General features: G+C 45.4%; 1 long non-coding RNA gene across 1 annotated transcript; it reads right to left on the bottom strand.

The window, feature by feature from the left end:
• Positions 1-1,119: 1,119 nt before the first annotated feature.
• LOC131494849 (uncharacterized) lies at positions 1,120-5,276 on the bottom strand. The gene is made up of 3 exons (XR_009253611.1): positions 5,055-5,276; positions 4,291-4,432; positions 1,120-1,382 (listed from the first exon to the last, which is right to left on the bottom strand). It is a non-coding gene; the product is annotated as an uncharacterized LOC131494849 (long non-coding RNA).
• Positions 5,277-23,772: the final 18,496 nt, after the last annotated feature.

Here is a 23,772-nt window from a genome sequence, read left to right as displayed (position 1 = left end):
GACTCTGTTCTAATAAAACTTTATTTACAAAAACAGGTGGAGGGCCGGATTGCACTCAGAGGAGGTTGTTAGCTGACCCCTAATTTAGACCACCATGATCTCTTAGAGATTAGGAATGTAGTCCCCAAGCCTCCCTGAGGGCCAGATCTAATCCAGTCATTCTCCATTTAAAACTTTTCAATGGTTTTCCTTTTTTTTTTTTTTTTTTTTTTATTTAACTTGCAAACAGTGGTCTTGGACCCTATCCTTAAAATCACTTGAGCTACTTGTTAGAATACAGAGTTGAAGGCTCCTCTCCCAAGACACTAAAATAGCATCTCTGGAAGACAGGCTGGGGAGCTGGATATTAATGAGTATCCCAGGGAATTCTGATGCAGGAGTCCTCAAACTGGGGCCTGTGGACCCCTGAAGGCCCCCTGTGTGCTTTTGGGACTTCTGTGATGCAGGGAAGAATCACAAAGTGTGTTGAGGGTGGGAGGAGAGCCTTATGGAGAAGGTGACAGCTGACTGTAGGCCTGAAAGAGGAAGCATATCTCTGGGAGGAACGTTCCAGGCAGAGAGAAAGCCCCAGGCTGGCGTGACTGGTGAGAAGTCCAGTGTGGTTGGTGTGGCAGGGGTGGGGAGCAATGAGAGAGGATAAGAGGGATGCAGAGGAAAGGGGCCAGAACAGATGGAGTAGGGCCTTGGAGGCCATCGAGAGACTTGGCTTTCTGCTGAGAACAAAATGGGAGCCTGTTGGAGAGTGTCAGCAGGTCAAATTATGCAAGCTATTCCAGGAATTCTAGCCATCTCTTCCTCCTTCCTCACACTCCATCTGAGCATTTATCTCTCTCCCCCTGTGTACTGGATCCCTTGAGAATCCAGGCTCTCCCTCTTACCTGCCTTTGTCCTCAGCGCCAGCAATGCCCAGGACCTTGTGGGTATTCAACACGTAGTGATGAATGTCAAAATGCCTTTGTTTTCCCCTGTGGCTGGATTTGGATTTGGGTTTGGTAAGAACCTCTTGAGAAAAACAGCCTTTTTCAAATAAACATGAAAAAAAAAAGTATTCATTTTTCTGTGAGAAGTTTAATAAATGATGTAGTATCTTTAAAAAAAAAAAAAAAAAAAAAGCCCACCATCAGAAACACTTCACCAGAGAACGAGAAATCAACATGCCTTTCCTTTGCGATCATAAATAAATCCGAATTAAAAAATTAGTGTTTTCCGGATGCGATTCTGTGGCATTGGAAAAGCAAATCCCTTTTTTCTGTAGTGGGCCATTAGGGAGTTCTACAATGCTCGTTTCCGCTCTTCTCAGAATGTGGCTGGCCTCCTGTGTTGACGCGTCCCCTCCACCTCCCCTTGAGGATCTTTCTGGGCAGTGTTTTCTTCAGCACCATCTGAGGAAAAATTAGGCAGTTTGCACTGACCACACGAACCGCCCCTGGCCTAACCCCCCCCGTGGCTGGACCCCAGTCACTGCATAGTGTGGTTCCCGCTCTTCACTCTGGACCAACATTTTCTTCCCCTCGGAGTGGACACCCAGTCCTGGCTCCCAGGGTCTGGAAACCAAGGGGGCCCCGAACACAACTGCCACTAGGAACCCCCATTCTCCACCCCTTCACTTCCACAAAGGGCATAAGGGAAGTAAATGTGCTCACATTCTTTTCCAAACTTGAAGTGTAATGAACTCTAATGGAGATTTTAAGGAAGAAGAACATCACAGCTCAAAGAAATCATAGTATTCTACCAAACACATACATGTATGTGTGTGTGTGTGTGTGTGTGTGTAAATGTGTGGTCCACGGTGCTTTGGTTCCCACCAGGAGCTGTCTTTTTTATCTGTATTTGTAGGAAAAATCTAATAGTTCCTCTTGCTCTGCGTCTAAGAAGTCATTTCCCTTGAGACAGCAGTTTTCAGAGGCGCTAAGAACTTCCTTAGAGCAGGGGAGACCTGTAATCCCTTCCCTCTAGACTGAAGGTCTGCATTATGCTGTATACCCCACGGTGCAAGGCCTGCCGTGGGTTTTAGTTTATGGGGTTGGTCCAGCGCCCAGGACCGTGCCTGTCATTTGGAAGCAGTGCTCTGTTAATATTTATTAAATGGAGGAGTGTGAGGTGTTACATAATTTAAAATACTAACTTATGTACCCCCCCCCCCCCATATCTCCTCTACTCCATAATCCTTGCTTCATCCCAAGGAGGCAGCCTCAGGGAGGCGTTCACTACTTTGGGGTGAATGATCAGAAAGACAGGGTTTTTGAGGTCACTCAAAGCAGAAACCACTAATATGGGCAAATTCCTTATGAATTCGATTTCCTGAGTTAGTGGAGAATAAGTAAAGAAACACTCTCCAATCGTTCCTAGAAGCCACATCCCGGGCAGAGAGCTGGCGGCTGAAACTCCAGGTATGTTTGAGGAACCTGAGAGGTGAGACTGGGAGGTGAGGACAAGGACATGGCTGTGATGGCCTCACCCAGTTGTTGAAGAACATTCCCCATGAACCTAAGGGCAATATGGAACAGTGGACAGCCTGACTCTGAGGACCCAGCAGCAGAACATCCCTAGGGCTGGGGCACCTGGGTGGCTCAGTCGGTTGAGTGTACGACTTCAGCTCAGGTCTTGATCTCGTGGTTCGTTGAGTTCGAGCCCTGTGTTGGGCTCTGTGCTCACAGCTCAGAGCCTAGAGCCTGCCTCAGATTCTGTGTCTCCCTCTTTCTCTGCCCCTCCTCTGCTTTCACTCTGTCTGTCTCTCTCTCTCTCTCTCTCTCTCTCTCTCACAAAAATAAATGATAAACATTAAAAAACTAAAAAAAAAATGCCAAGGGCTGTATGTGGTACCCATACAGCTAGCAACCCTCCACCAGTCTGCCTATTGCTTAGAATAGAGCAGCACTCAGCACAAAGCAGGCATTCGATAACTTTTGAATTAACATATAGAGGTACTCAGTGAATATTTCTAGCTTTCTACTCTTTGCTTGAGTAAATTTTAACCCACTTTGTGTCTGTTACTCATTCATGAAACAGATATTCTAACACCCTCACTAGAAACAGAGGAAAACAGCACCCACGTACCCTGCAAGGCTTTGTAACGATGGTGCTGACATGTAAGACAGGCTCCCTGACCCCAACTATGTACTGGCTGGGAGAACAAGGCTCAGGGAGTAAAAGGAGAAAATAAGTTAGAAAAATAAACGTATAAGAGCCAGATGAGGCTGACTGTCATTTCCAGAAGAGTAGAGTGTAGGAGAGATTGGGCAGGAGGGAGGATATTGAAATATAAGCAGGACTGACATGAGAGGGGCAGGGGGAGTAGGGAAGGTATAGGAGGAGAGGGGAATTAAATGAGCGAAGTAGTTGAAGCAGGAATGAGCATGTGTGTTCCAGTTACAACAGACTACCGATCAGAAACGCTGGAGCAGAGAGTTGATGTCAAGATCTACTCGTGAGACCAGAGAGAGGGGCCAGACAAACTGAGACACTTCTCAGTGCCGAGCTAAGGAGTCTCGACTTGGCAAGGAAGCGGGACCCATTACCTATGTTGCAGGGCCCAAAGCAAAATGAAAATCCAGGGTTCCTGGTTCCAACATTAGGAGTTTCAACACAGGACGGCAGAACATTCAACCACGTGCGGGGCCTCCCAAGCACAGGGCCCAGGGCGATTGGCCAACCGGTACACCCACCAAGCCCATACTGTGTGCAAGCATTGACAATGCATTGCACAATTTTGGCGGGAAAACACTACATCGGAGTGGCGTATTAAAAAGACTAGGTGTACCTCCTAGGTGGTGGGACAGGAAGTGGCAGAAGGGTACCTATCAGAAAATCATGGGACTTGTCACACATGTGGTAATAAGCTCACAGAGAAGGTCGGTGGTTGTAGGAATGGGATGGAGGGACATGTGTAATGTATTAGCAGAGGTCACTGTCTCTAGGGGCCAAGTATGGGGACAACCCAGGCCCTCTGTGGTGATGTCCTGGCTCACACTGGGTCTGGGAGAAAGCTGGAATCCTGGAGAGAAAGAGGAAGTGTGGTAAAAGGAGCTGGTTTGGGGAGGTTGGTGGGGAGTAAGCAGTCTTAGTCATGCTGAGTATGAGATAAGGGCAGGGCCTCCAAGAAGAAATGCCCTGCCAGCCGTTAAAGATGAGGAAGAAAGTTCAGTTTTGGAAATGGAGATTTGAAAGAAGTGAAAAGTGTTGTGTAACGATTGAGGTTGTGAGGCCATAGATGCAATTTCTTAGGAATCAAGTGGATAGATAAGCGGGGTGCTAAAAAACAGCTGAGTACTTTAAAATAATATTTTCTACCTCCACTTAGAAGGAATTGGGCAATTAGCCATGATGTTGGTTGGAGCCAGCAGCCCGGTGGAAGTCTTTCTCAGTTGCTATTTCCATAAGGTGGTTGTGCAGAATCACAAACCGGTTTTGATCCTTCAGTGTTAAAACATGGCTAAAAAAAAAAAAAAAAAAAGCCGAAACACTGGTAAAACTTATCGGCATTAACTGTCGAAGGGCTCTTGTAGCAGGTTCCCCAATGCCGTCCCCCCACCGCCTTTAATGATCCATTTATTTTTCAGGCAATTCTTTCAGGAATTTGAAAGTTTAAGCAGGGGTTACATAGAGAACTAACAGGAAATGTCTCATCTTTCCAAGTTTATTGTTGAGAGTGGCCAGATGTCATTTGTTTGTGAGTGGGAAATGGGAAGTTAGATCACAGAACGTGAAATTTAAAACTCCATGCTTAAAAAAAAAAAAAAGGTGGGGGAGAGGGGGAGTGGAGAGAGGAGAAACACACACAGGGAAGCGTCTTTGCCTCCCATGACTTATGTTAACAGTGTAGTGGGGCAATGCTCATGAGCAAGACGCTAATATGAGAACATGCTTTACTGTCTGCAGGCATCACTCCCTTCGAGGTCTGTGTGCAAACAGCTGGTCTCCGCCTGGCCGGGCCAGGGTGTTTGGGAGCTCTCTGTGGATCGGCTGTAATTATAAACCCACGAAGGGCCAGGAATGGAGGCCAACGTTCTTATTGGTCATCGTGCCCCAGAATCAAGAATGAGACAGGAACTTACAGAGTCCTTCGCTTTAGCACTTACTAAAGCAATTATACTGATTTTTTTAAATTATGTTTTCAGCCTCTCTGGTTTAAACAATCTGGGTCAAACGCTTCCAGACTGTTCAGGCTGGCTCAGATCTGGGCCCTTCAACTGTCCCGGAAATACCCTCTTCATCCCTTGCTGTTGCTACAGTGGGCTTTGGCAGGCTCCCTCTCGGCCAGGTGTTTTCCCCCAACAGTTGCCATGGCAGCAATGTTCAACAGAGGTTCTGAGGGGCTGGGAATTGACAAGCCAGAGGTGGGGCCTGAGTTCCTGTCTCCAGTCCACGATTTGCTGATCCATCTGTCTTCCTCAGAGAGAGAGCACAGAGTACAGGATTGTGCTTCCTTGGAAGATGACAGGCACCAGGCCAGACTAACAGACGTAAATTTGGAATTGCTTATTGGATTACTGGGCCGAACATGGGAAATGTAGCTGGAGGGGAAGATACAGAGCAAAGGGATCCAAGAGCAGCTCCAAGGCTCAGAACTTCTTGGGCAGTGTTGGAAAGAAAAAGAAAGCCCGAATCTACTCCTGGGCTTTCAAGGGCAACAAGAAAGATTCTCTTCACCCCCACCCCTGTCTTCCCCTCGAATTATTTAGTAGTTTTTCTTCCTTGGTCCCTGCCTAAGATCCTGACATCCCCACTTTAGTCTCTTCCTGGGATTAAATCATTAAGGCCTCATTTATGCAAATACTGAACGGGAGGATGGAGCCCATTGGCCAGGCTGCTTGGCCATAATGTCTACATAGGCATTTATTGTCATGGTGTCCAAGGGCTGGGAAACACAAGAGATAAGCTACTTTTTAAAAAAATTATTGTGGTAAAATATAGATTTTCCAAAATTTACCAATTTAACCATTTTTAAGTGTACAATTCAGTGGTGTTAAGTACATTCACTGTGTTATACACCATCACCACTACCCGTTTCCACAACTTTTCATGACCCCAAACAAAAACTCTGTACCCATTAAACAATAACTATCCATTCCTTCCCCTACCCCAATCCCTGGTAAACTCTAGTCTACTTTATGACTATGAATTTGCCTATTCTGGGTATCAACACATAAGTTTTTTAAAATAACTGTTGTTTTTGTGAAAATGATACATGTTTTTTAAATACATGCTCGAGGAACACAGGAAAGTACAAAGGCAAAAAAGCAAAGGAGGGGCGCCTGGGTGGCTCAGGTGGTTGAACATCTCACTCTTGATTTCGGCTCAAGTCATGATCCCAGGGTCATGGGATCGAGCCCTGAGTAGGGCTTCATGCCGAGCGTGAAACCTGCTTAAGATTCTTTCTTCCCCCCACCCCCACTTCTCTTCCCTGCTTACAGGCAGGCGGTCTCTCTCTCTCTCTCTCTCTCTCTCACTCAATTAAAAAAAAAAAGGCAAAGGAAAATTACATCATGACATGCCATTGTCAACATTTGCTCAACATCATTCCCGACACCTTTGTGTGCATACAGACTTACAGAACCAAAAGAAGAAAAATGCACAGTCAGATACACTTTATAAAAATGAGATTATTCAGGGGTTCCTGGGTGGCTCAGTCAGTTAAGGGTCCCACTCCAGATTTTGGCTCAGGTCATGATCTCACACAGTTCATGAGTTTGAGCCCCACATTGGGTTCTGCACTATCAGTGCAGAGCCTGCTTGGGATTCTCTCTCTTCCTCTCTCTCTGCCCCTTCCCTGCTCGTGCTCTCATGCTCTCCAAATAAATAAATAAACTAAAAAATAATAATAATAATAATAAAAACATAAAATAAAATAAAAGTGAGATTATTCAATACATTGAGTTTTGAAGTTAAAAACTCAATTTTTCTTGCATTTAACAGAAATTAATTGAAGTTATTACCAAATTTCAGATAAGTGATTTCTTACAACAAAAATTATTAAGTCTGAAAAAAATCCTCACCGTCAGTGAAAATGATGAAGGTGGTGGGCTCCTTATGACCTGCTGATCAGGTTCCTTTGGCTGCAGCAAGGGCAACGCTGTGATGAGAGGCGGTGAAGTGTGTGCTTCCTCGCGGCTGCTCCCCTCTAAATCCCAATTGTTGCTGGTTGATTATTACTTTTACCTCATTAAGGTGCTGACATTTCAGGCAAGGTGCGGTGAGTGAGGTGGAGGGAAAGCAAGGGGACCCAGGAGGCTGGAGGTCGATGTGAGTGGAGTGGCGTCATAGCACCGGGGCCGCGTGCTTGGAGCCTTCTTGATCAAAGCTGTATAACGGTACTGATGAGGACAGGCGACTTTTTTGAGATCTTACTATGAGCCAAGCATTACACTAATCAAATACCTTCCATGTTTTAAGTTCCTCGATCCTAACGTGCAACCTATGATCAATGCTATTGGCTCACTATTTTATGTTTATCTTTGCTGTAGGGATAAGGAGCTGAGGTTTATGGAAGGAACTTGACCAAGGTCACAATCTGTGTTCTCTCCACTGAATCTACAGGCAAAGAGCCATTGGATGTGCAGCTTCAGCAAGGGGGCTCTTTCTTTTTTTTTTTTTTTTTTTTTTTTAATTTTTTTTTTTTTTTTTTTTCAACATTTATTTATTTTTGGGACAGAGAGAGACAGAGCATGAACGGGGGAGGGGCAGAGAGAGAGGGAGACACAGAATCAGAAACAGGCTCCAGGCTCTGAGCCATCAGCCCAGAGCCTGACGCGGGGCTCGAACTCACGGAGTGCGAGATCGTGACCTGGCTGAAGTCGGACGCCCAACCGACTGCGCCACCCAGGCGCCCCAAGGGGGCTCTTTCTAACAGGGGCCCCCAAGGGTGAGACAAATGGTAGAAGGAACAGTCAACCCTTTATGTCAACATGGTGTATCCTCTTGATTTCTCTAGTTTGCTCTCCTCCATGATGTTTCCACTTGACAGATGATGGAGAGAGGTGACGTGACTCCACCAGGGACAGAGCCCAGGTGTCAGTTCTGGGGCTTGGACTCCAATGCCAGCCTTTTACTGCTCTGCCCCCTTCCTCATCCAGTGCTTTCTGATCTGGACAATACTACTTGCCAATATTAATTGGTTGGGGGGAAGGATTCCTTCAAAAACAAAAGAACTTCTGAATTTACATCTTCTGGTAGATGTCATATAAAATTCAAGCTCTTTGCATTCGTTTCCTGAAGCTGCTGGTAACACATTCCCACAAACTGGGTGGTTTAAAATAATAGAAACGTATTCTTTCTCAGTTCCGGAGGCCCGAAGTCCCAAATCAGTGTATCAGCAGGCTGCACCCCATGAAGGCTACTGGCAAGAAGGCTTCTTTGCAGCTTATAGGGGCCACTTATGATCCTTGGTGTTCCTGGCTTGTAGATGCATCACTGAGATCTCAATCACCATCTTCATGTAGCCTTCTCCTGTATTATAATCCTGTCATTGGATTTAGGGCCCATCCTAATCCAGGACGGTCTTTGGCAAAGACTCTTTCTCAAAATGAGGTTACGTTCCGAGGTTCCAGGCAGACATATGTTTTGAGGGGTGGCTATTCAAGCCACAGGCTTCATGGTGAATGACTGACTCTGGAAGCTGTGCTTCTCAAGTTGGTGCTTTTGAGCCCATCGGTGAGAGCAGACAGAAGAGTCACTTGCTGGGGTGCCTGGGTGGCTCAACTGGTTGAGCATCCAACTCTTGGTCTCTGCTCAGGCATGATCTCATGGTCTTGGGATCAAGCCCCACACCCGGCTCTGCCAGGGGCATGGAATGTTCTTGGGATTCTCTCTCTCTCTCTTTCTCTCTCTCTCTCTTTCTCTCTCTCTCTCCCTCTTTCTCCTTCTGCCCCTCCCCTGCTCATGCTCACTCTCTCTCTCTCAAAAAGTGTTTTTTAACAAAATTCAAAAAAAAATTTTTAAAAAGGATTGTCACTTGCTGGTGAAACTTCAGACCTGTCTTGAATAGGAAGCTACTGGTGGTACCCTTGTTGGAGCTGGCCAGAGTCATAGCCAAATCCCACAACTGCAAATGTCTCTACATTTCACTATTAGATGAAATTTCTGTTTAGGAGGCTGGAAAAGCACATCCTCACTTAGTTTCTGACTGGAAAAAAAAAAAGTAGCAAAGCTCAAACCCCATGAGGCTATGTCACAAGTCTATATATAATGCTCTCCTATGGTTCACACAAACACCCACAAGGGAGTTTCGTTCAATATTTTGAACTGTCCCCAAGTTTATAGGACATATTATGAGGTTGGAACATCTGATAAATTATTTTTGGAAAATAAACTGAGATCTGGTCTGGAGCGTGCATTTAAACCTGTATCCCTTTGTCTGAGTTCACTGAGGACCTGTTGGTCTAAGGCTTGAGGGCTCCAGCTTTCCAGGAAGCTGATGCCAGTGGATAGATTCTGGTTTTACTCTGCCCACAAGACCCCTGCTCTGCCACACTACTTCCTAAAATTCTCCTTTGCTTTTCTTTCTAGTCCTTCTCATACCAAATTTATTTTTTTTTAATTTTTTTAAAAAAAAAATTTTTTTTCAACGTTTATTTATTTTTGGGACAGAGAGAGACAGAGCATGAACGGGGGAGGGACAGAGAGAGAGGGAGACACAGAATCGGAAACAGGCTCCAGGCTCTGAGCCATCAGCCCAGAGCCTGACGCGGGGCTCGAACTCACGGACCGTGAGATCGTGACCTGGCTGAAGCCGGACGCTTAACCGACTGCGCCACCCAGGCACCCCTCTCATACCAAATTTAAAGAGGCTTAAAATGGATTCTTTTTTGATACCAAAGATCTTCCCTGGAAGGACTCCTCCTTCTTCGTCATCCTATCTGACCCCGAGCTCATCCCCTTCTTGAATCTTTCCCCACTCATCCCAGACATCAAAATTCAAGCCTTCCTCTGAAATCCCAAAGGCTTTATTGCTATACTACTTACCAGCACTTGGCACACGCCCCATTGCTGACGCTGGCAGACAAATGGTGCAGTGTCTTGCCTTCCTGTATCTCTCATCTGCATCCAGGACCAGATATCAGGTCAATGCTGCTTGAATGACACCGGTAGCCCCTGGTATTCCTGGAACCCCCCACCATCAGATCAGCAGGAAGACACTTAGTTACTCAGAATTCAACAGCTTCATAAATTTAATTTATTTTTTTAAATTTTATTTATTTGTAATTAATTAGGTTAGTTTTTCATTGCAGTAAAATGAACCTACAGTGTTATATTAGTTTCAGGTGTACAATATAGTGATTCAGCAGTGCTATACATTACTCAGTGCTCATCACGATAAGTGTGCTCATAATCCCCTTCACCTATTTCACCCCTCGCCCCCACCTCCACTCTGGTAACCACCATCTTGTTCTCTGTATTTAAAGTGAAATCACATGGTATTTGTCTTTCTCTGATTGACTTATTTCACTTAGCATTATACCCACTAGATCTATCCATGCCATTGCAAATGGCAAGATTTCATTCCTTTTTATGGCTGAGTAAATATTCCAGTGTGTGTGTGTGTGTGTGTGTGTGTGTGTGTATCTCACATCTTCTTTATCCATTCAATCTTCGATGGACACTTGGGTTACTTCCAAATAATACTGCAATAAACATAGGAATGTGTATGTCTTTTAGAATTAGTGTTTTTATATTCTTTGGATAAAAACCCAGTGATGGAATTCCTGGATCATATGGCAACCCTACTTTTAATTTTGGGGGGAACCCCCATAATGTTTTCCACAATGGCTGCACTGGTTTGCATTCCCACTAACAGTGAACAAAGGTTCCATCAACACCCACACTACAAAAATTTTTTTCTTACAGTGAAACTTTTTAAGGTTTACTTTCTTAGCAACTTTCAAATATATAATACAGTATTATTAACTATAGTCACGATGCTGTATATTGTATCCTCAGGATTCCACATGCTCACCAATACTTGTTGTTTCTTGCATTTTTGCTCTTTAACCATTCTGACAGGCATGAGGTTACATCTCATTGTGGTCTTGATTTGTATTTCCCTGATGATGAGTCATGCTGAACTTCTTTTCATGTGTCTGTTGGCCATCGGTATATCTTCTTTGAAGAAATGTCTGTTCATGTCTCCTGCCCATTTTTAACTGGATTATTTGTTTGGAGGCTGTTGAGTTGTATAAATTCTTTATATGTTTTGGACACTAGCCCCTTATCAGATATATCATTTGCAAATATCTTCACCTACTCAGTAGGTTGTCTTTTTGTTTCATTGATTGTTTCCTTAGCTGTAAAGAAATTTTTTATTTTAATGTGGTGCCAATAGTTCATTTTTGTTGCTATGACCCATGTCAAAGAAACTACTGCCCGTACTATCTTCTAGGATTTTTATGGTTTCAGATCTTATATTTAGGTGTAAATTTAATTCATTTTATAATGATTGTCTTCCATTGATTTTTATTTATCCTCAAAACCAGTTGTAGAAATCCTTAGCTTTGCCTTCTGAGGTAGCCTACTGTTAGTTTTATTATTTAGACCTCATTTTTGTTTCAAAAAAAAAAAAAAAAGTAAAGCCTCACATCCTGGGCTTTGACACGTTTTAATGGATGACTAATGCTATAGTCAGAGAACCAGTGTGATAGAGACTATCAGTCATGCATTGCTCGTACACGGATGGCTCGCTTCTGCTAGGAAATGAAGCAGAATTCTCTAACAACCAGGGTTCTCACCACACTGCCCATCCAGGCTTAGTCATCATCGAGTGCATGACCCTTCTTCAGTGGTCCCTGCCGGTAGCTCACACTGGATCAACCCAAGTCAGGCACTGTTCACTGGCTCTTACATAGATTTTTTAATAATTGAGGTACAACTGACATGTAACATTATATTAGTTTCAGGGGTGCAACATGATTATTCAATATATGTAGAGACAGCAATGTGGTCACTACAGTAAGTCCAGTTAACATCCACCAACACCCACAGCTACAAAAATTTTTTTCTTACGGTGAAACCTTTTAAGGTTTACTTTCTTAGCAACTTTCAAATATATGATACAGTGTTATTAACTATAGTCACGATGCTGTATATTGTATCCTCAGGATTTCTTTGTTTTATAAGTGGAAGTTTGTACCTTTTGACCACTTTCATCCATTTTGTCCATCCTTTACCTCCCACAGATCGGCAACCATCAATCTGTTCTCTGTAGCTGTGAGTTCAGGGGGTTTTGTTCTCTTGCTTTTAGATTCCACATATTGGTGAAATCATATGGTGTTAGTCTTCCACTTTCTGATTTATTTCACTTAGTGTAATGCCCTCAAGGTTCATCCATGTTGTCAGACATGAGAAAATTTCCTTCTTTAGGGGCGCCTGGGTGGCTCAGTCAGTTAAGCGTCCAACTTTGGCTCAGGTCGTGATCTCGCAGTTCATGAGTTCAAGCCCCGCCTCGGGCTCTGTGCTGACAGCTCGGAGCCTGGAGTCTGCTTCGGATTCTGTGTCTCCCTCTGTCTCTGTCCCTTCCCTGCTCGCCCTCTGTCTCTCTTTCTCTCAAAACATTAAACAAACAAAAAAAATTAAACATTAAAAAAACATTAAATTTCCTTCTTTTTATGGCTGAATAATATTCCATTAAATGTATGTATAATATATGCCATTGCATATGTATTTGATATATGGAGATATATATGTGTGTGTATATATGTGTGTATGTATATATATACGTGTGTGTGTAAGTATGTGCACACATACACACACATATAACATTTTCTTTGTTCATTTATCCGTCAATGGATAGTTAGGTTTTTTTCCATGTCTTGGGTGCTGTAAATAATGCTGCAATGAACATGGGGGTACAGATATATTTTTGAGTTAGTGGTTTTATTTCCTTTAGATAAATACCCAGAAATAGAATAAGAGCCTCCATACTGTTTTCCATTGTCGCTGCACCATTTTGCATTCCCACCAACTGTGCGCAACGGTTCCTTTGTCTCTACATCCTTACCAACACTCCTGATTTCTTATTTTTTTGGTGATAGCCATTCTGACAGGTGTGAGGTGATATCTCATGGTGGTTATGATTTGCCTTTCCCTGATGATTAGTGATGTTGAACACTTTTCCATGCACCTATTGGCCATCTATATTTCTTCTTTGGAAAAATGCCTTTTCGGATCCTCTGCCGCCTTTATTTGGATTATTTATGTATTTATTTATTTGCTATCGAGTTGTATCAATTTCTTATATATTTTATCAAATATCTGGTAACCCTTTGTCAGATATTTGATTTGCAAATATTTCCCCTCATTCAGTGGGCTGGCTTTTCATTTTGTTGATGGTTTCCTTTGCTGTGCAGAGGCTTTTTGTTTGATGTCGTCTAACTTGTTTACTTTTGCTTTTGTTGCTTTTGCTTTTTGTGTCAAATGCAAACAACCATCACCAAGACTGGTGTCAAGGAGCTTATCGTCTATGTTGCTTTTACACGGATCTGGTCCTGTCAACACACCTATATAATGCGTTATATTATTGTCTCCATTTTAAAATGAGAAAACTGGGGTCCAGAGAGGTTAAGTCACCTGCCCAAGGTCACACAGTAGGATCTGGATGCCTGGCCTCAGAGTCTGTGCACCTGACCACAACGGGCACTAGTTGTTGACACCAGACCACTGTGTCAACCTACTGTGTCACGGGGCCAGCACCTAGGGCAGTGAGGGCAACAGCCACAAGGCCACACTACGCTTCCTGGAAGAGCCAGTAGACATGTTAACCACGTTCCTCCAGGACACTGTGATGTGGAGAGTGAATTACAACACATCTCACTCAGTGTGACTAGAATCCCACGGGTTGGGTCCTACGCACTCTTTTTAATCCCCATTTTACTCATGAGGAAATCGCAGGTTCAAGTGACTGGATTTGCCCAAGGTCGCTCGGTGGGTAGGTGGCAGAGTAAGATTTGAACCTAACTCTTCAATCCCTACGTTGGTTGTTCCTCAGAACATGCTTTTCCCACGGATGCTGGGACGGTGCCTCCCTGGTCTGCCTTGATCAGACTGACGAAGCTCACGTCTCCCAAAGCGTCTTTCGCACCTCTGCCCTCTTGTTTGAAATCCGCCTCCCAGCCCTGCCTCCACCAGGCTCTGACCCTACGGGGCCTCCTCCACTAGGCAGGGCTCACTATTGCTTTCCAGCACCTGGCCTGGAGTAGGTGCTCGCAAACTGCCTGTTGAAAGAAGGGATGGATTTGTTCCGGGTAAGGAGTTTTTCCCAGAAAACCCCGGTTAAAATGCAAATGTGCTGCCTGGCAGAGATGTCTGGAATTTGTTTATTGCTTCCCTCCCAGAGAGGAGGGTTTTGAGGAATGACTTGATAGGACTAAAGAGTAAAGGGAGGGGAGGCTCTTGAGTTTAGGGACACGCCCGGCGTGGGCCCCGGGGAATTCAGGTGCTCGATAGGGGACCTTGACCACCACTGTGGAAGAAAGTAGAGGGTGGAACAGGCCCCACCCTCTTCAGTCTTGCCCCAGTCCGGCTGATCCTCAGGGCACAGGTCTGACCACCTCCACAGACAATGGGAGAGACCCCCTGGCAGTGTCTAAGCACTGATTCTTCCCAGTCCTGGAAAAGGGCTGCAAGGTCAGGTTTCCCCAAGAGGGTCCTGGAAACAATCCACTTAGGGGTAGGGGAGCTGGGTTCAAATCTTGTTTCTACAGCCTGGGCACTGGACGACCTTGGGCAAATTCAATCACTCAAACGGACTACCTACTAGTACTAGTATGGCCCTATTAGCTCAAATGTCTCTTTTCCTCCCACAAAACAGCCAATCCTGAAAGGAGAAGCAGCAACATTGGAGCCATCTCTCGCCTCCCACCCCAAGTTCATCTAGCAGCCCTGCCCCACCCCCTCGAGCAGGCAGATTTTCTCCCCGACACTTCTCTATGCATAGGTATGTATAACACATTGGAAAATTGGATCACACTCTACCTAGAGGTTCGTGGCTTATCTTCTCCCTTTAAACATACGGGGCGCCTTTCACTGTCAATTCACATAGGTCTGCTGTAATCTGTTGAAAATAGTTTCACTGTATTTCGTCATAGGACATAGCAGACATACCACAGTACACCAAGCCAGTCTCCCACTCATGAGCAGTATAGCTGTCTCCAGCTTTTGGCTGTTGCCGTTGTTGCTGCAGTGCACATTTCTGCACACCCGAGCAGTCTTGTTTTGAATCCACCGACCACTGTGCTTCCTCACCATGGCTTTTACTTAGGAAGGTACTAAACAGGAGTGCGTTTCTCCTGGGCTGGGGGACTCAGCTCTCCACGCCCAGTTTCAAGCTGCCCTGCAAGCCGGTGCCCCACAGGTTCTGAGCCAACATCGGTGAGAATGACCGTGCGTGAGAATCCAGACCCCACAGAGTCACCAGCCTGGCTGGCCTCTCACCTCCTGTTCCGGGGAACAGAGGCACCTCTGCATCATTTTCTGTAATGCCAAAGGAAATCCCCAGATAAGACGGACACCCTCATGCTTCACAGGAGACGCTCCCCCACTCCCACGGAGATAAACTCATGAATGCTTTCTTAATCACAGCTCATGATTCTCTGGGGCCCTCCGGGGCTGCCAAAACCTCTCTCAGCTCATTGCTGCTGCTACCGCAGCCAGACACAGCACTTCCTAGAAAATCATCATTCCATTTACTGTTTATTCTTGGGGCGGATTATTGTTTCCCATAAACTCTCCTAGCGCTAAAGGTGGTTTTTCAGTAAATCTCATGAAATGTCTACATGAAGGGGAAAAGATGTTCTTTACTTTATGTTTTCTGTTGTATTTCTAATGCATCAGAGGAAAGGAAACTATAGTCCCATTTTTAGATAGTGATAAAAGCAAGCAAGAGCCAGTTCTGGCTGTGAGAGCTCAGTACAGTTTTATAATCATTATCTTTAACTCACTAAACAGTCAGAGTCCTGGCTAGGATATGAAGAGGATAGAGCTGTTTGATCGTTACACCCTGGAGTACCCAAATTTGTCATCCTTGTCATTTGCAGTCTTGACTTTTGCCACCTCCGTGAACCATTAGTTCCTTATTATTTCTAATGACTTTTTAAAACACAGCTTCATCCTAATTAATATCTCAGATAATAGGTTTGGTGTGCTGGTTATATTTTTTTCTTTCTTCTTCTCTTTCTTTCTTTCTTTTTCTTTCTTCAAAGACTTCTGCTTTATTATAGTATATGAGCTGGAACTGACGGAAAGGGTAGCTGTGATGGGCAACCACTGCCCTGATTAGCATCAGATGCCCATCCCAATGGCCATGACTGTGCCAAAGGGGCGCCTTTCTGCATCATGGTTTTCCAGATCGGCCCGTCAGCTCCCAAACCCGCATTCCAATCCTGAGACAGGGAAAGGTTCCGAAGAGCGCCCGGCTGCCATGCCCACTGCTCAGCCCAACACAAAGCCCATCCTCTTGCGCCTGAAGCAGTTCACCTGGGACTGTCCATAGGGTCTACGGCCACCAGCTTGGGTCACTCAGTTCTACGTTTCACATGGGACATGGTTGTATTTTTTTAAAGCATATTAAAATTCAAAAAATATTGGGTATTGCCCACAATATTCTGAAGTACAGAACAGCAGCACATTTTAATAAATGTTGGGCTTGATTGGATACCAGATTCTAGCCTCCTGATGGGGTGTCTTCTAAGGCTAACAGAATACTGTTGAGACGTGGAAGCATTACCCTATGCCTTTGCCTTTTTGTGCATTATAATGGGCCATAGATTCAGAAATTGGAGGTTGGGAAGGATGGAGAAATTACCTACTTTTCAAAGGTAGGGCAGCCAGTTGGAAAACTCATGAGTTTTGGAATCAGGCCTAGGTACAAAAAAGTATCTGTGAATAATAATAAAAAAATTCTGTCTGGTAATGCCAGGAAGCTATGGAAATGATATGGAATGGCCATTCCAGATTCGTGAACATACTGAGGGAGTACGGCAGGCATTGAGGGGCTCTCTTCCGCTGAAAGAAGTTTAAGTGTGGTAGTATTTATTGCCTTTTTGGGCAAGGGATGGGAGAAACAAAGAGCACTCTGGAAAACCAGGAGAGATACCAGACATCCCCCTCACTGGCCTTTATTATTTTGTGCTGCTGCATGCTGGTCCTCTGTCTTCCTTAACCCCCAGCACGTGGTGTGGGGTCTGCCCTCCCTGGCCCTGTCGGGTGTGGCGATGGACAGGGTGAGGGGATGGGAGGGCTGCACACCAGCTGAGCAAGTACAGCTCTCACAGAAGATGCGCTCAGATGTGGTGCTGACAAAACAGCGCTGCTTCCTGCAGAGACTTCAAAAGCCCACACCCTGTCTACCACGGCACATTTTTGCAGCTGAAGGAGAAACTGCTGGAAATAGGAGTTTCCCTGATGTCATTGGGACGCTGCCGACTGTGTTCTCCGGGAGACATCAGGGAGTTGGCTCAGGAAGGGCTGGGTGGGAAGTGATGCAACTTTGGACAAAGGCTCTGGGCTCTTCACAAAGGAAGGTCAGGTGGGGCCCCGGGGTTCTGAGTTGGCTGAGCGTTCACCTGCACGGAGCAGCCATAGAAAGTTCTAGTCCTAAGAGTAGGGGGTACGGAGAGGAGAGATTCAGAGAAAGGGATGAGCAGGGCAGGTAGAGCTGTGTCAGCACCTCTAAAGTCTTCTTTCTCCTCTCATCCTACCCTTCTTCATCCAAAGAGAGGAAAACCTTTGTCCTATTTCGCATCTCGGTGCTTCCAATTCAGACTGTATTCAATTCTTCTAGGTTATGTTATCATCCCGAGGGGAATCCTTTAAAGATGCCTGGAACACCAGAAGGAACCAGGGCTCCTTGGAGGAATGGCTGATTACTAATGAGGGCGGAAATGTCCGAGATGAGCCTACGTGATTGTGCCAGAAAACACAATCAAAAAGTAGCCTAGGAGTCAGCTGGAGAGTCTTACTGGCTAAAGGTGGGAAATTTTTAGCATCAAAAAGAATAATGACTGCCATATATTGAAAGGTAAAAATGCAGAAAATTGTGAGTACATAATGATAAAAAGAGAACCCTTACTGGTCTCCTTTACAGGGTTGTTTGGGTACCAATTTACTTCTCTGAAAACTGATAAAAAGAAGAATAAGCACACAACCCACCTTTCCTGTGTGAACTACATTTCCAAGTGACCAAAGAGCTGATAAGGGAAAGTTCATCTTTAAGTAAGAATTCTTCCCAGTATATGCAGAAGGAATAACAGAATTAGAAAATCATGACTTTTGGAGCACCTGGGTGGCTCAGCTGCTTGAGTATCTGACTTCATTTCGACTCAGGTCATGATCCTAGGGTCGTGGGATTGAGTCCCGTGTCGGACTCTGAGCTGAGCATGGAGCCTGCTTGGGATTCTCTGTCTCTGTCTCTCTCTCTCTCTCTCTCTCTCTCTCTCTCTCTCTCTCCCTCTGCCCCTCCCCCGCTCACGTGCGCTCTCTCTCTCCAAACAAACAAACAAATACATGGCTTTTGAAACCTCTAGGAAAATAATGGATTAAGAAATGACCAATCAGTGAATACTGACCTATCTTGTGAAAGGTTGATGGGGAATTTCCAAATGGGAAATCTACAGCAACACCTACATAGTATTCTTCTCACATAAAAAAATCTAAGATTGAATCTTTAAAAAGCCTTTACATCTGCCGCATCCGATATGGTAGCCACATGAGGCCCTTGAACACTTGAATTGTAGCTACTCGGACTTAAGATGTGCTGTAAGTGTATAACCCACATCCAATTTTGGAAATGCTGTATAAAAAAAGAATATAAGACATCTCATTTATAGTTTTGTTCTATTCACCACATTTTGAAATGACAATATCTTGGCTATTTCACATTAAATTAAATAAATTATTTTTTTAAATTTCACGTATTTCTTTTAATTTTTTTTATTCCAGTGTAGTCAACATACAGTGTTATATTAGTTACAGGTGTACAAAATATTGTTTCAACACTTCCATATATTACTCAGTGCTCGTCAAGTGTAGTCTTAATCTCCTTCACTTATTTTTTTTTGTACTTTTTTTTTTTTTTAGAAAGAGAGAGAGAGAGAGCATGAGTTGGGGAGAGGGGCAGAGGGAGACAGAAAGAGAACCCCAAGCAGCTGCATGCTCAGCACGGAACCTGAAGTGGGGCTCCACCCTGTGACCCTGGGATTGTGACCTGAGCCGAAATCAAGATTCAGATGCTCAACTGACTGAGCCACCCAGGTACCCCTTTTAAAAAAATTTTTTCGGGGCGCCTAAGTGGCGCAGTCGGTTGGGCGTCCGACTTCAGCCAGGTCACGATCTCGCGGTCCGTGAGTTCGAGCCCCACGTCGGGCTCTGGGCTGATGGCTCGGAGCCTGGAGCCTGTTTCCGATTCTGTGTCTCCCTCTCTCTCTGCCCCTCCCCCGTTCATGCTCTGTCTCTCTCTGTCCCAAAAATAAATAAATGTTGAAAAAAAAAATTAAAAAAAAAATTTTTTTTCAATGTGCCTGTTAGAACATATGAAATTACACATGTGGCTGGCATTTTATTTCCATTGGCTGTCATATTGCTCTAAATCTTACTTAGCAGTTTACAGAAAACACTGGCAATAATGGAACTACCTAATAACACCAAGAGAAATCAGCCAAATCCAGAATGTGGGGAAATTCTACCAGATCATTTGTTACCTCTGTTAATAATGGCACTGTTGTTATGTCTTTTAAAATGTGCTTATCTGTGAGGGACGCATATCCAAGTTTGTGTGGGTGAAATCATATGTCTTGTGGTATTTGCTCTGAAAGTGCTGAGTAAAAAAGTGTGAGGGATAGATGAAACCGGAGGACAAAATGTTGATTATTGTTGTAACTAGGCAATGAGCATTTGGGGGTTCATCATATTCCTCTCTCTCTTATATGTTGAAAAGTTCTAGAATTTAATTATAATTACATAAGATTCATTTATAACACATTTATAAACAGCATACTATATTATATTTAATAATATAAATGTATATTATTATATAATAAAAAATTATAATGACTTATTTTCTTTTTTAACATTTATTCATTTTTTGAGAGGCAGAGCGAGAGACACAGCGTGAGTGGGGGAGGAGCAGAGAGAGAGAGGGAGACACAGAATCGGAAGCGGGCTCCAGGCTCTGAGCTGTCAGCGCAGAGCCCGATGTGGGGCTCGAACTCACGGACCGTGAGATCACAACCTGAGCCGAAGTCGGCTGCTTAACCGGCTTAGCCACCCAGGAGCCCCCCAAATTATAATTACTTTTAATGCCTCAGAAGCTGTTTTTACTTTTAATGCCTAGGGAAGGTAACACACAATTGGTTTATCAGGTGAAAGTACGCAAAACTTTCAAAGGCAGAGTCCAAAGGGAATGGAAAGAAATTCGACAACATGCACCCCCACTCCTGTGGGTAACAGGTCGTCCTGGGTTTCCTGTGAGGAGCACAGGCAAGCCAGGGCCAGCTCAAAGGCACTGGATTCCTGAAGTTGGGTCGGGGGGGGGGGGGGGGGGCAGGCTGTTGGCAAGGCCTGTAACCATCTGAAGAAGACCTAGAGACTAACGGCAGTTTTTCTCCAGCAGCTTGCATCCCTGTCTGTCCTAAAACCCCCTCCCACGTAGCTGTCCTCTGCCTCAGCGGTCTCCTTGGAAGAATGGTATTAATGACTGATAATATGTGGTGGATTACCCTCAAAGGGACATTGAGTTTTGAGCTCAGCATAAAGCCTAACTTAGCTCAAGATAACAAACCTGCAATGATTTGAGTCGGAATCTCCAGCTGGTCTGCCTGGGGCTGGCCGGCTCCGCGTCCAGATGGACCTCACAGGTGGGCCCCACAGTCCAGGCTCTGGCCTATTGTTGGTATATCTGGAGGAACCAGCCCCCAAGTTCATGAGAGGGGATGAATAATCACGATGAAAGTTTGTTCGTTTACCACAAGCTGTAAGCATCAAGGACCAGATATCCGTGGCCACTGAGCAGCTCATCATGGGGAACCCACACCCAGTGGGAGGAAAAGGGTTTGGAAGGTGGTCGTGGCTGTTTTCACCAGGCGTGATGCTTCCCGATACACCTGTCTCCACCAGAAGGAAAACCATCCCATCGCTGCACAGGACTTTGTTTTTCGTATTAGCAGGACAGGGCCAGAAATGCACACAAGTGCGCCCTGAGTTCACCTGTTGTAGGAATCCCCGACTGACCATTTGACCCTCTTCCTTCCTCCGTTCCCTGATTCAGGTGTGGTTGAACCATCCCATCCCTTTAGAGTAACCGTTCGGTGTTATTTTATTTTATAAATCTTTCAGAGGGCAAACCAATTTCTCCTTCCCAGGTTCTGACGGGATCACTCATGTTGCCCCTTCAGAGTCTCCACAAGGATGGTACTAAAAACTCACTTTAGCCAGCCCATTATCGTGTAGCCTAGTAGTAACGAATATGGGCTGTGGAGTTGCACAGGGACTGCGCTGCAACCCTCTCTCAGCTCCGGAACAATTGGATAACCTCGAGCAAATAGCTTCTCCAAGCCTCAGTTGCTTAGAAATACTGCTCTTGACCTTACTGTGAAAAACTGATGCTATGTAATATCAGGGACAGTGCCCGGCACCTACTAGGCACCTGATGAATGAAGGCTGTAGCTGTCACATCGTTACTATCGTGGCTGCAGTTTGCAGCTGGCCCTGACTATAAATGAGTTTTGCTTCCCCGGGTTAAACGAAATGCCCAAACCAGGAAGCTTAGACCTGCTTCCACATTCCCAGTGCAAATCCAGGGCATTTCTGGCTAGAATTAAAAGGGGGACAAGGCCGCGGAATACAGGCGGATCCCATCAACAAGGAATGTTTGACGTGCCTACTGTGCTCGTGTCTCCGATCTTGCAACTCCATAGGGCTGCAGGCCAGGGGAGTAGAAATTGTCCCCTCACCCGAGGTGCCTGCACACTGACCGGGTTAGCCTCTATTCTACAGCCGTCTTCCCCAGCAGCTTGCATCCTGTCTGTCCTAAAACCCCCTCCCACATAGCTGTCCTCTGCCTCAGCGGTCTCCTTGGAAGAATGATACTAATGACTGCTAATGCATGGTGGATTACCCTCAAAGGGGCATTTGCTTTTGAGCTCAGCCGAGAGCCTAACTTAGCTCGACATAACAAACCTGCGATGATTCGAGTCAGAATCTCCAAAAGCCTGGCACCAGTAGGTGCTCAATAAAACGTATCAGTGATTAATGGAGGGAATTTCAGGCATCGTAGTGAATTGCTGAGGCACATCTGTTGGGCCTGGGGACTTTCCTAGGACCATTGCAATCACCCCCACAGAGGGTGGTTTCCTGTTCCAGTTACTTAGAAGGTCAGCCCTTAGGAAGGGCACCAAACTCTGATTTCCTTAAGGGTTGAGGCCGATTACAGTCTGAGTTTTAGGAGTTTTTGGTCATTCACAGAGCTTTAGACGTATTAAAGCTTTGCTTCGGTGGAGGAGTCCCCAGTGGGAGTGATAGAAAGCTCACCACTTAAGTCATTTAAACTTTGGCTGCCCAGGCCTGAAAAAAATGCCCTTGGGACTGATCCTGAAGTGCCGGAGAAGTTAAATGGCTTAATAGATCCTGGCAGCTTCAAAAAGGACTAATGGCTCAGCGTTAATTGGGTACAAGGAGTGAAGATGAATCTCTGCAAAGGTATTTCCGATCTGCGCATTCAGCTCTCACTGGCTTCGCGCATCCATCAGTCGACCCCCAAACTGAAGCTGATTGTTAACAAAGTCTGAATGCTCGATGTTTGCATCAGCCCCCATCTCCCTGCTCCTCTACTCTGTCCCCTCAGTAAACATTTACTGAGTGCCTACCACACTCCAGGCACTGTGCCAGGGGCTAGAGCTAGATAGAGGACGTTGCTGTCCCGGTCCCCATGAACCTCTATTTTGGGAGGCAGAGGATGAGAATCAGACACAAGACGGGTGCCTTATTTACCTTTATCCGAAGCAGATTTGAGGAAGAAGCAAAGAACAAGGTGTGGCTCTGCCCAGGCTGGTGGGTGGTAGCAAGTCTTCCCAGTTGCGTGGGGACTGGAGGGACATGCCAGGTCTCCAAGGTGGGCAGGCAGGCGGCAGGTGGCAGGCGAAGGGAGCCACGTGTTCACGGAGCTGGAGAGAGCATGACTCACGCGGGGATTTGCAGGCAAGCACACGGCAGCCAGAGGGAGGGAGGAGGGTGCTGGAAAGGTGGGTAGGAGCCCTGCGGAAGAGTGCTGTGGCTGTGTGTCACTGCAGGACTGGATCATGGATGGATGTGACGAGTGTTGGCTTGGTGTCGTGAAAGAGACATCAACCAGAGCGTACAAAACGCATGCGAGAGGGGATGAGATCACACGCAGGGAAACCTCTTTTGAGGGTCAAAGATGTGAAGCAGGGTGTGAAGCAGTGTTTAAATTCTTGCTGCTCTCTCTATAGCAGTGAGATGTTGCACAGCTCACTTAACCTCACCGAGCAACTTCCTCGGGGTGAGGAACAAATGATAAGATACCTACAAAAGAGAATTTTAGACACTGGTTGCAAGTGACCAAAAGCCACCTTAAACTAGCTCAGGTTAAAAAGAAAAATTTATAGGAGCACCTGGGTGGCTCAGTCGTTTGAGCGTCCGACTTCGGCTCGGGTCATGATCTCATGGTTCATGAGTTTGAGCCCCGCATCAGGCTCTGTGCTGACAGCTCAGATCCTGGAGCCTGCTTCAGATTCTGTGTCTCCCTCTCTCTGGCCCGCCCCCGCTCACGCTCTG

Source organism: Neofelis nebulosa, chromosome 14, assembly GCF_028018385.1.
Source record: "Neofelis nebulosa isolate mNeoNeb1 chromosome 14, mNeoNeb1.pri, whole genome shotgun sequence".
Taxonomy (NCBI): domain Eukaryota; kingdom Metazoa; phylum Chordata; class Mammalia; order Carnivora; family Felidae; genus Neofelis; species Neofelis nebulosa.
Note: the sequence above shows the minus strand (reverse complement) of the source record. Positions and strands in the feature narration are given on the sequence as shown.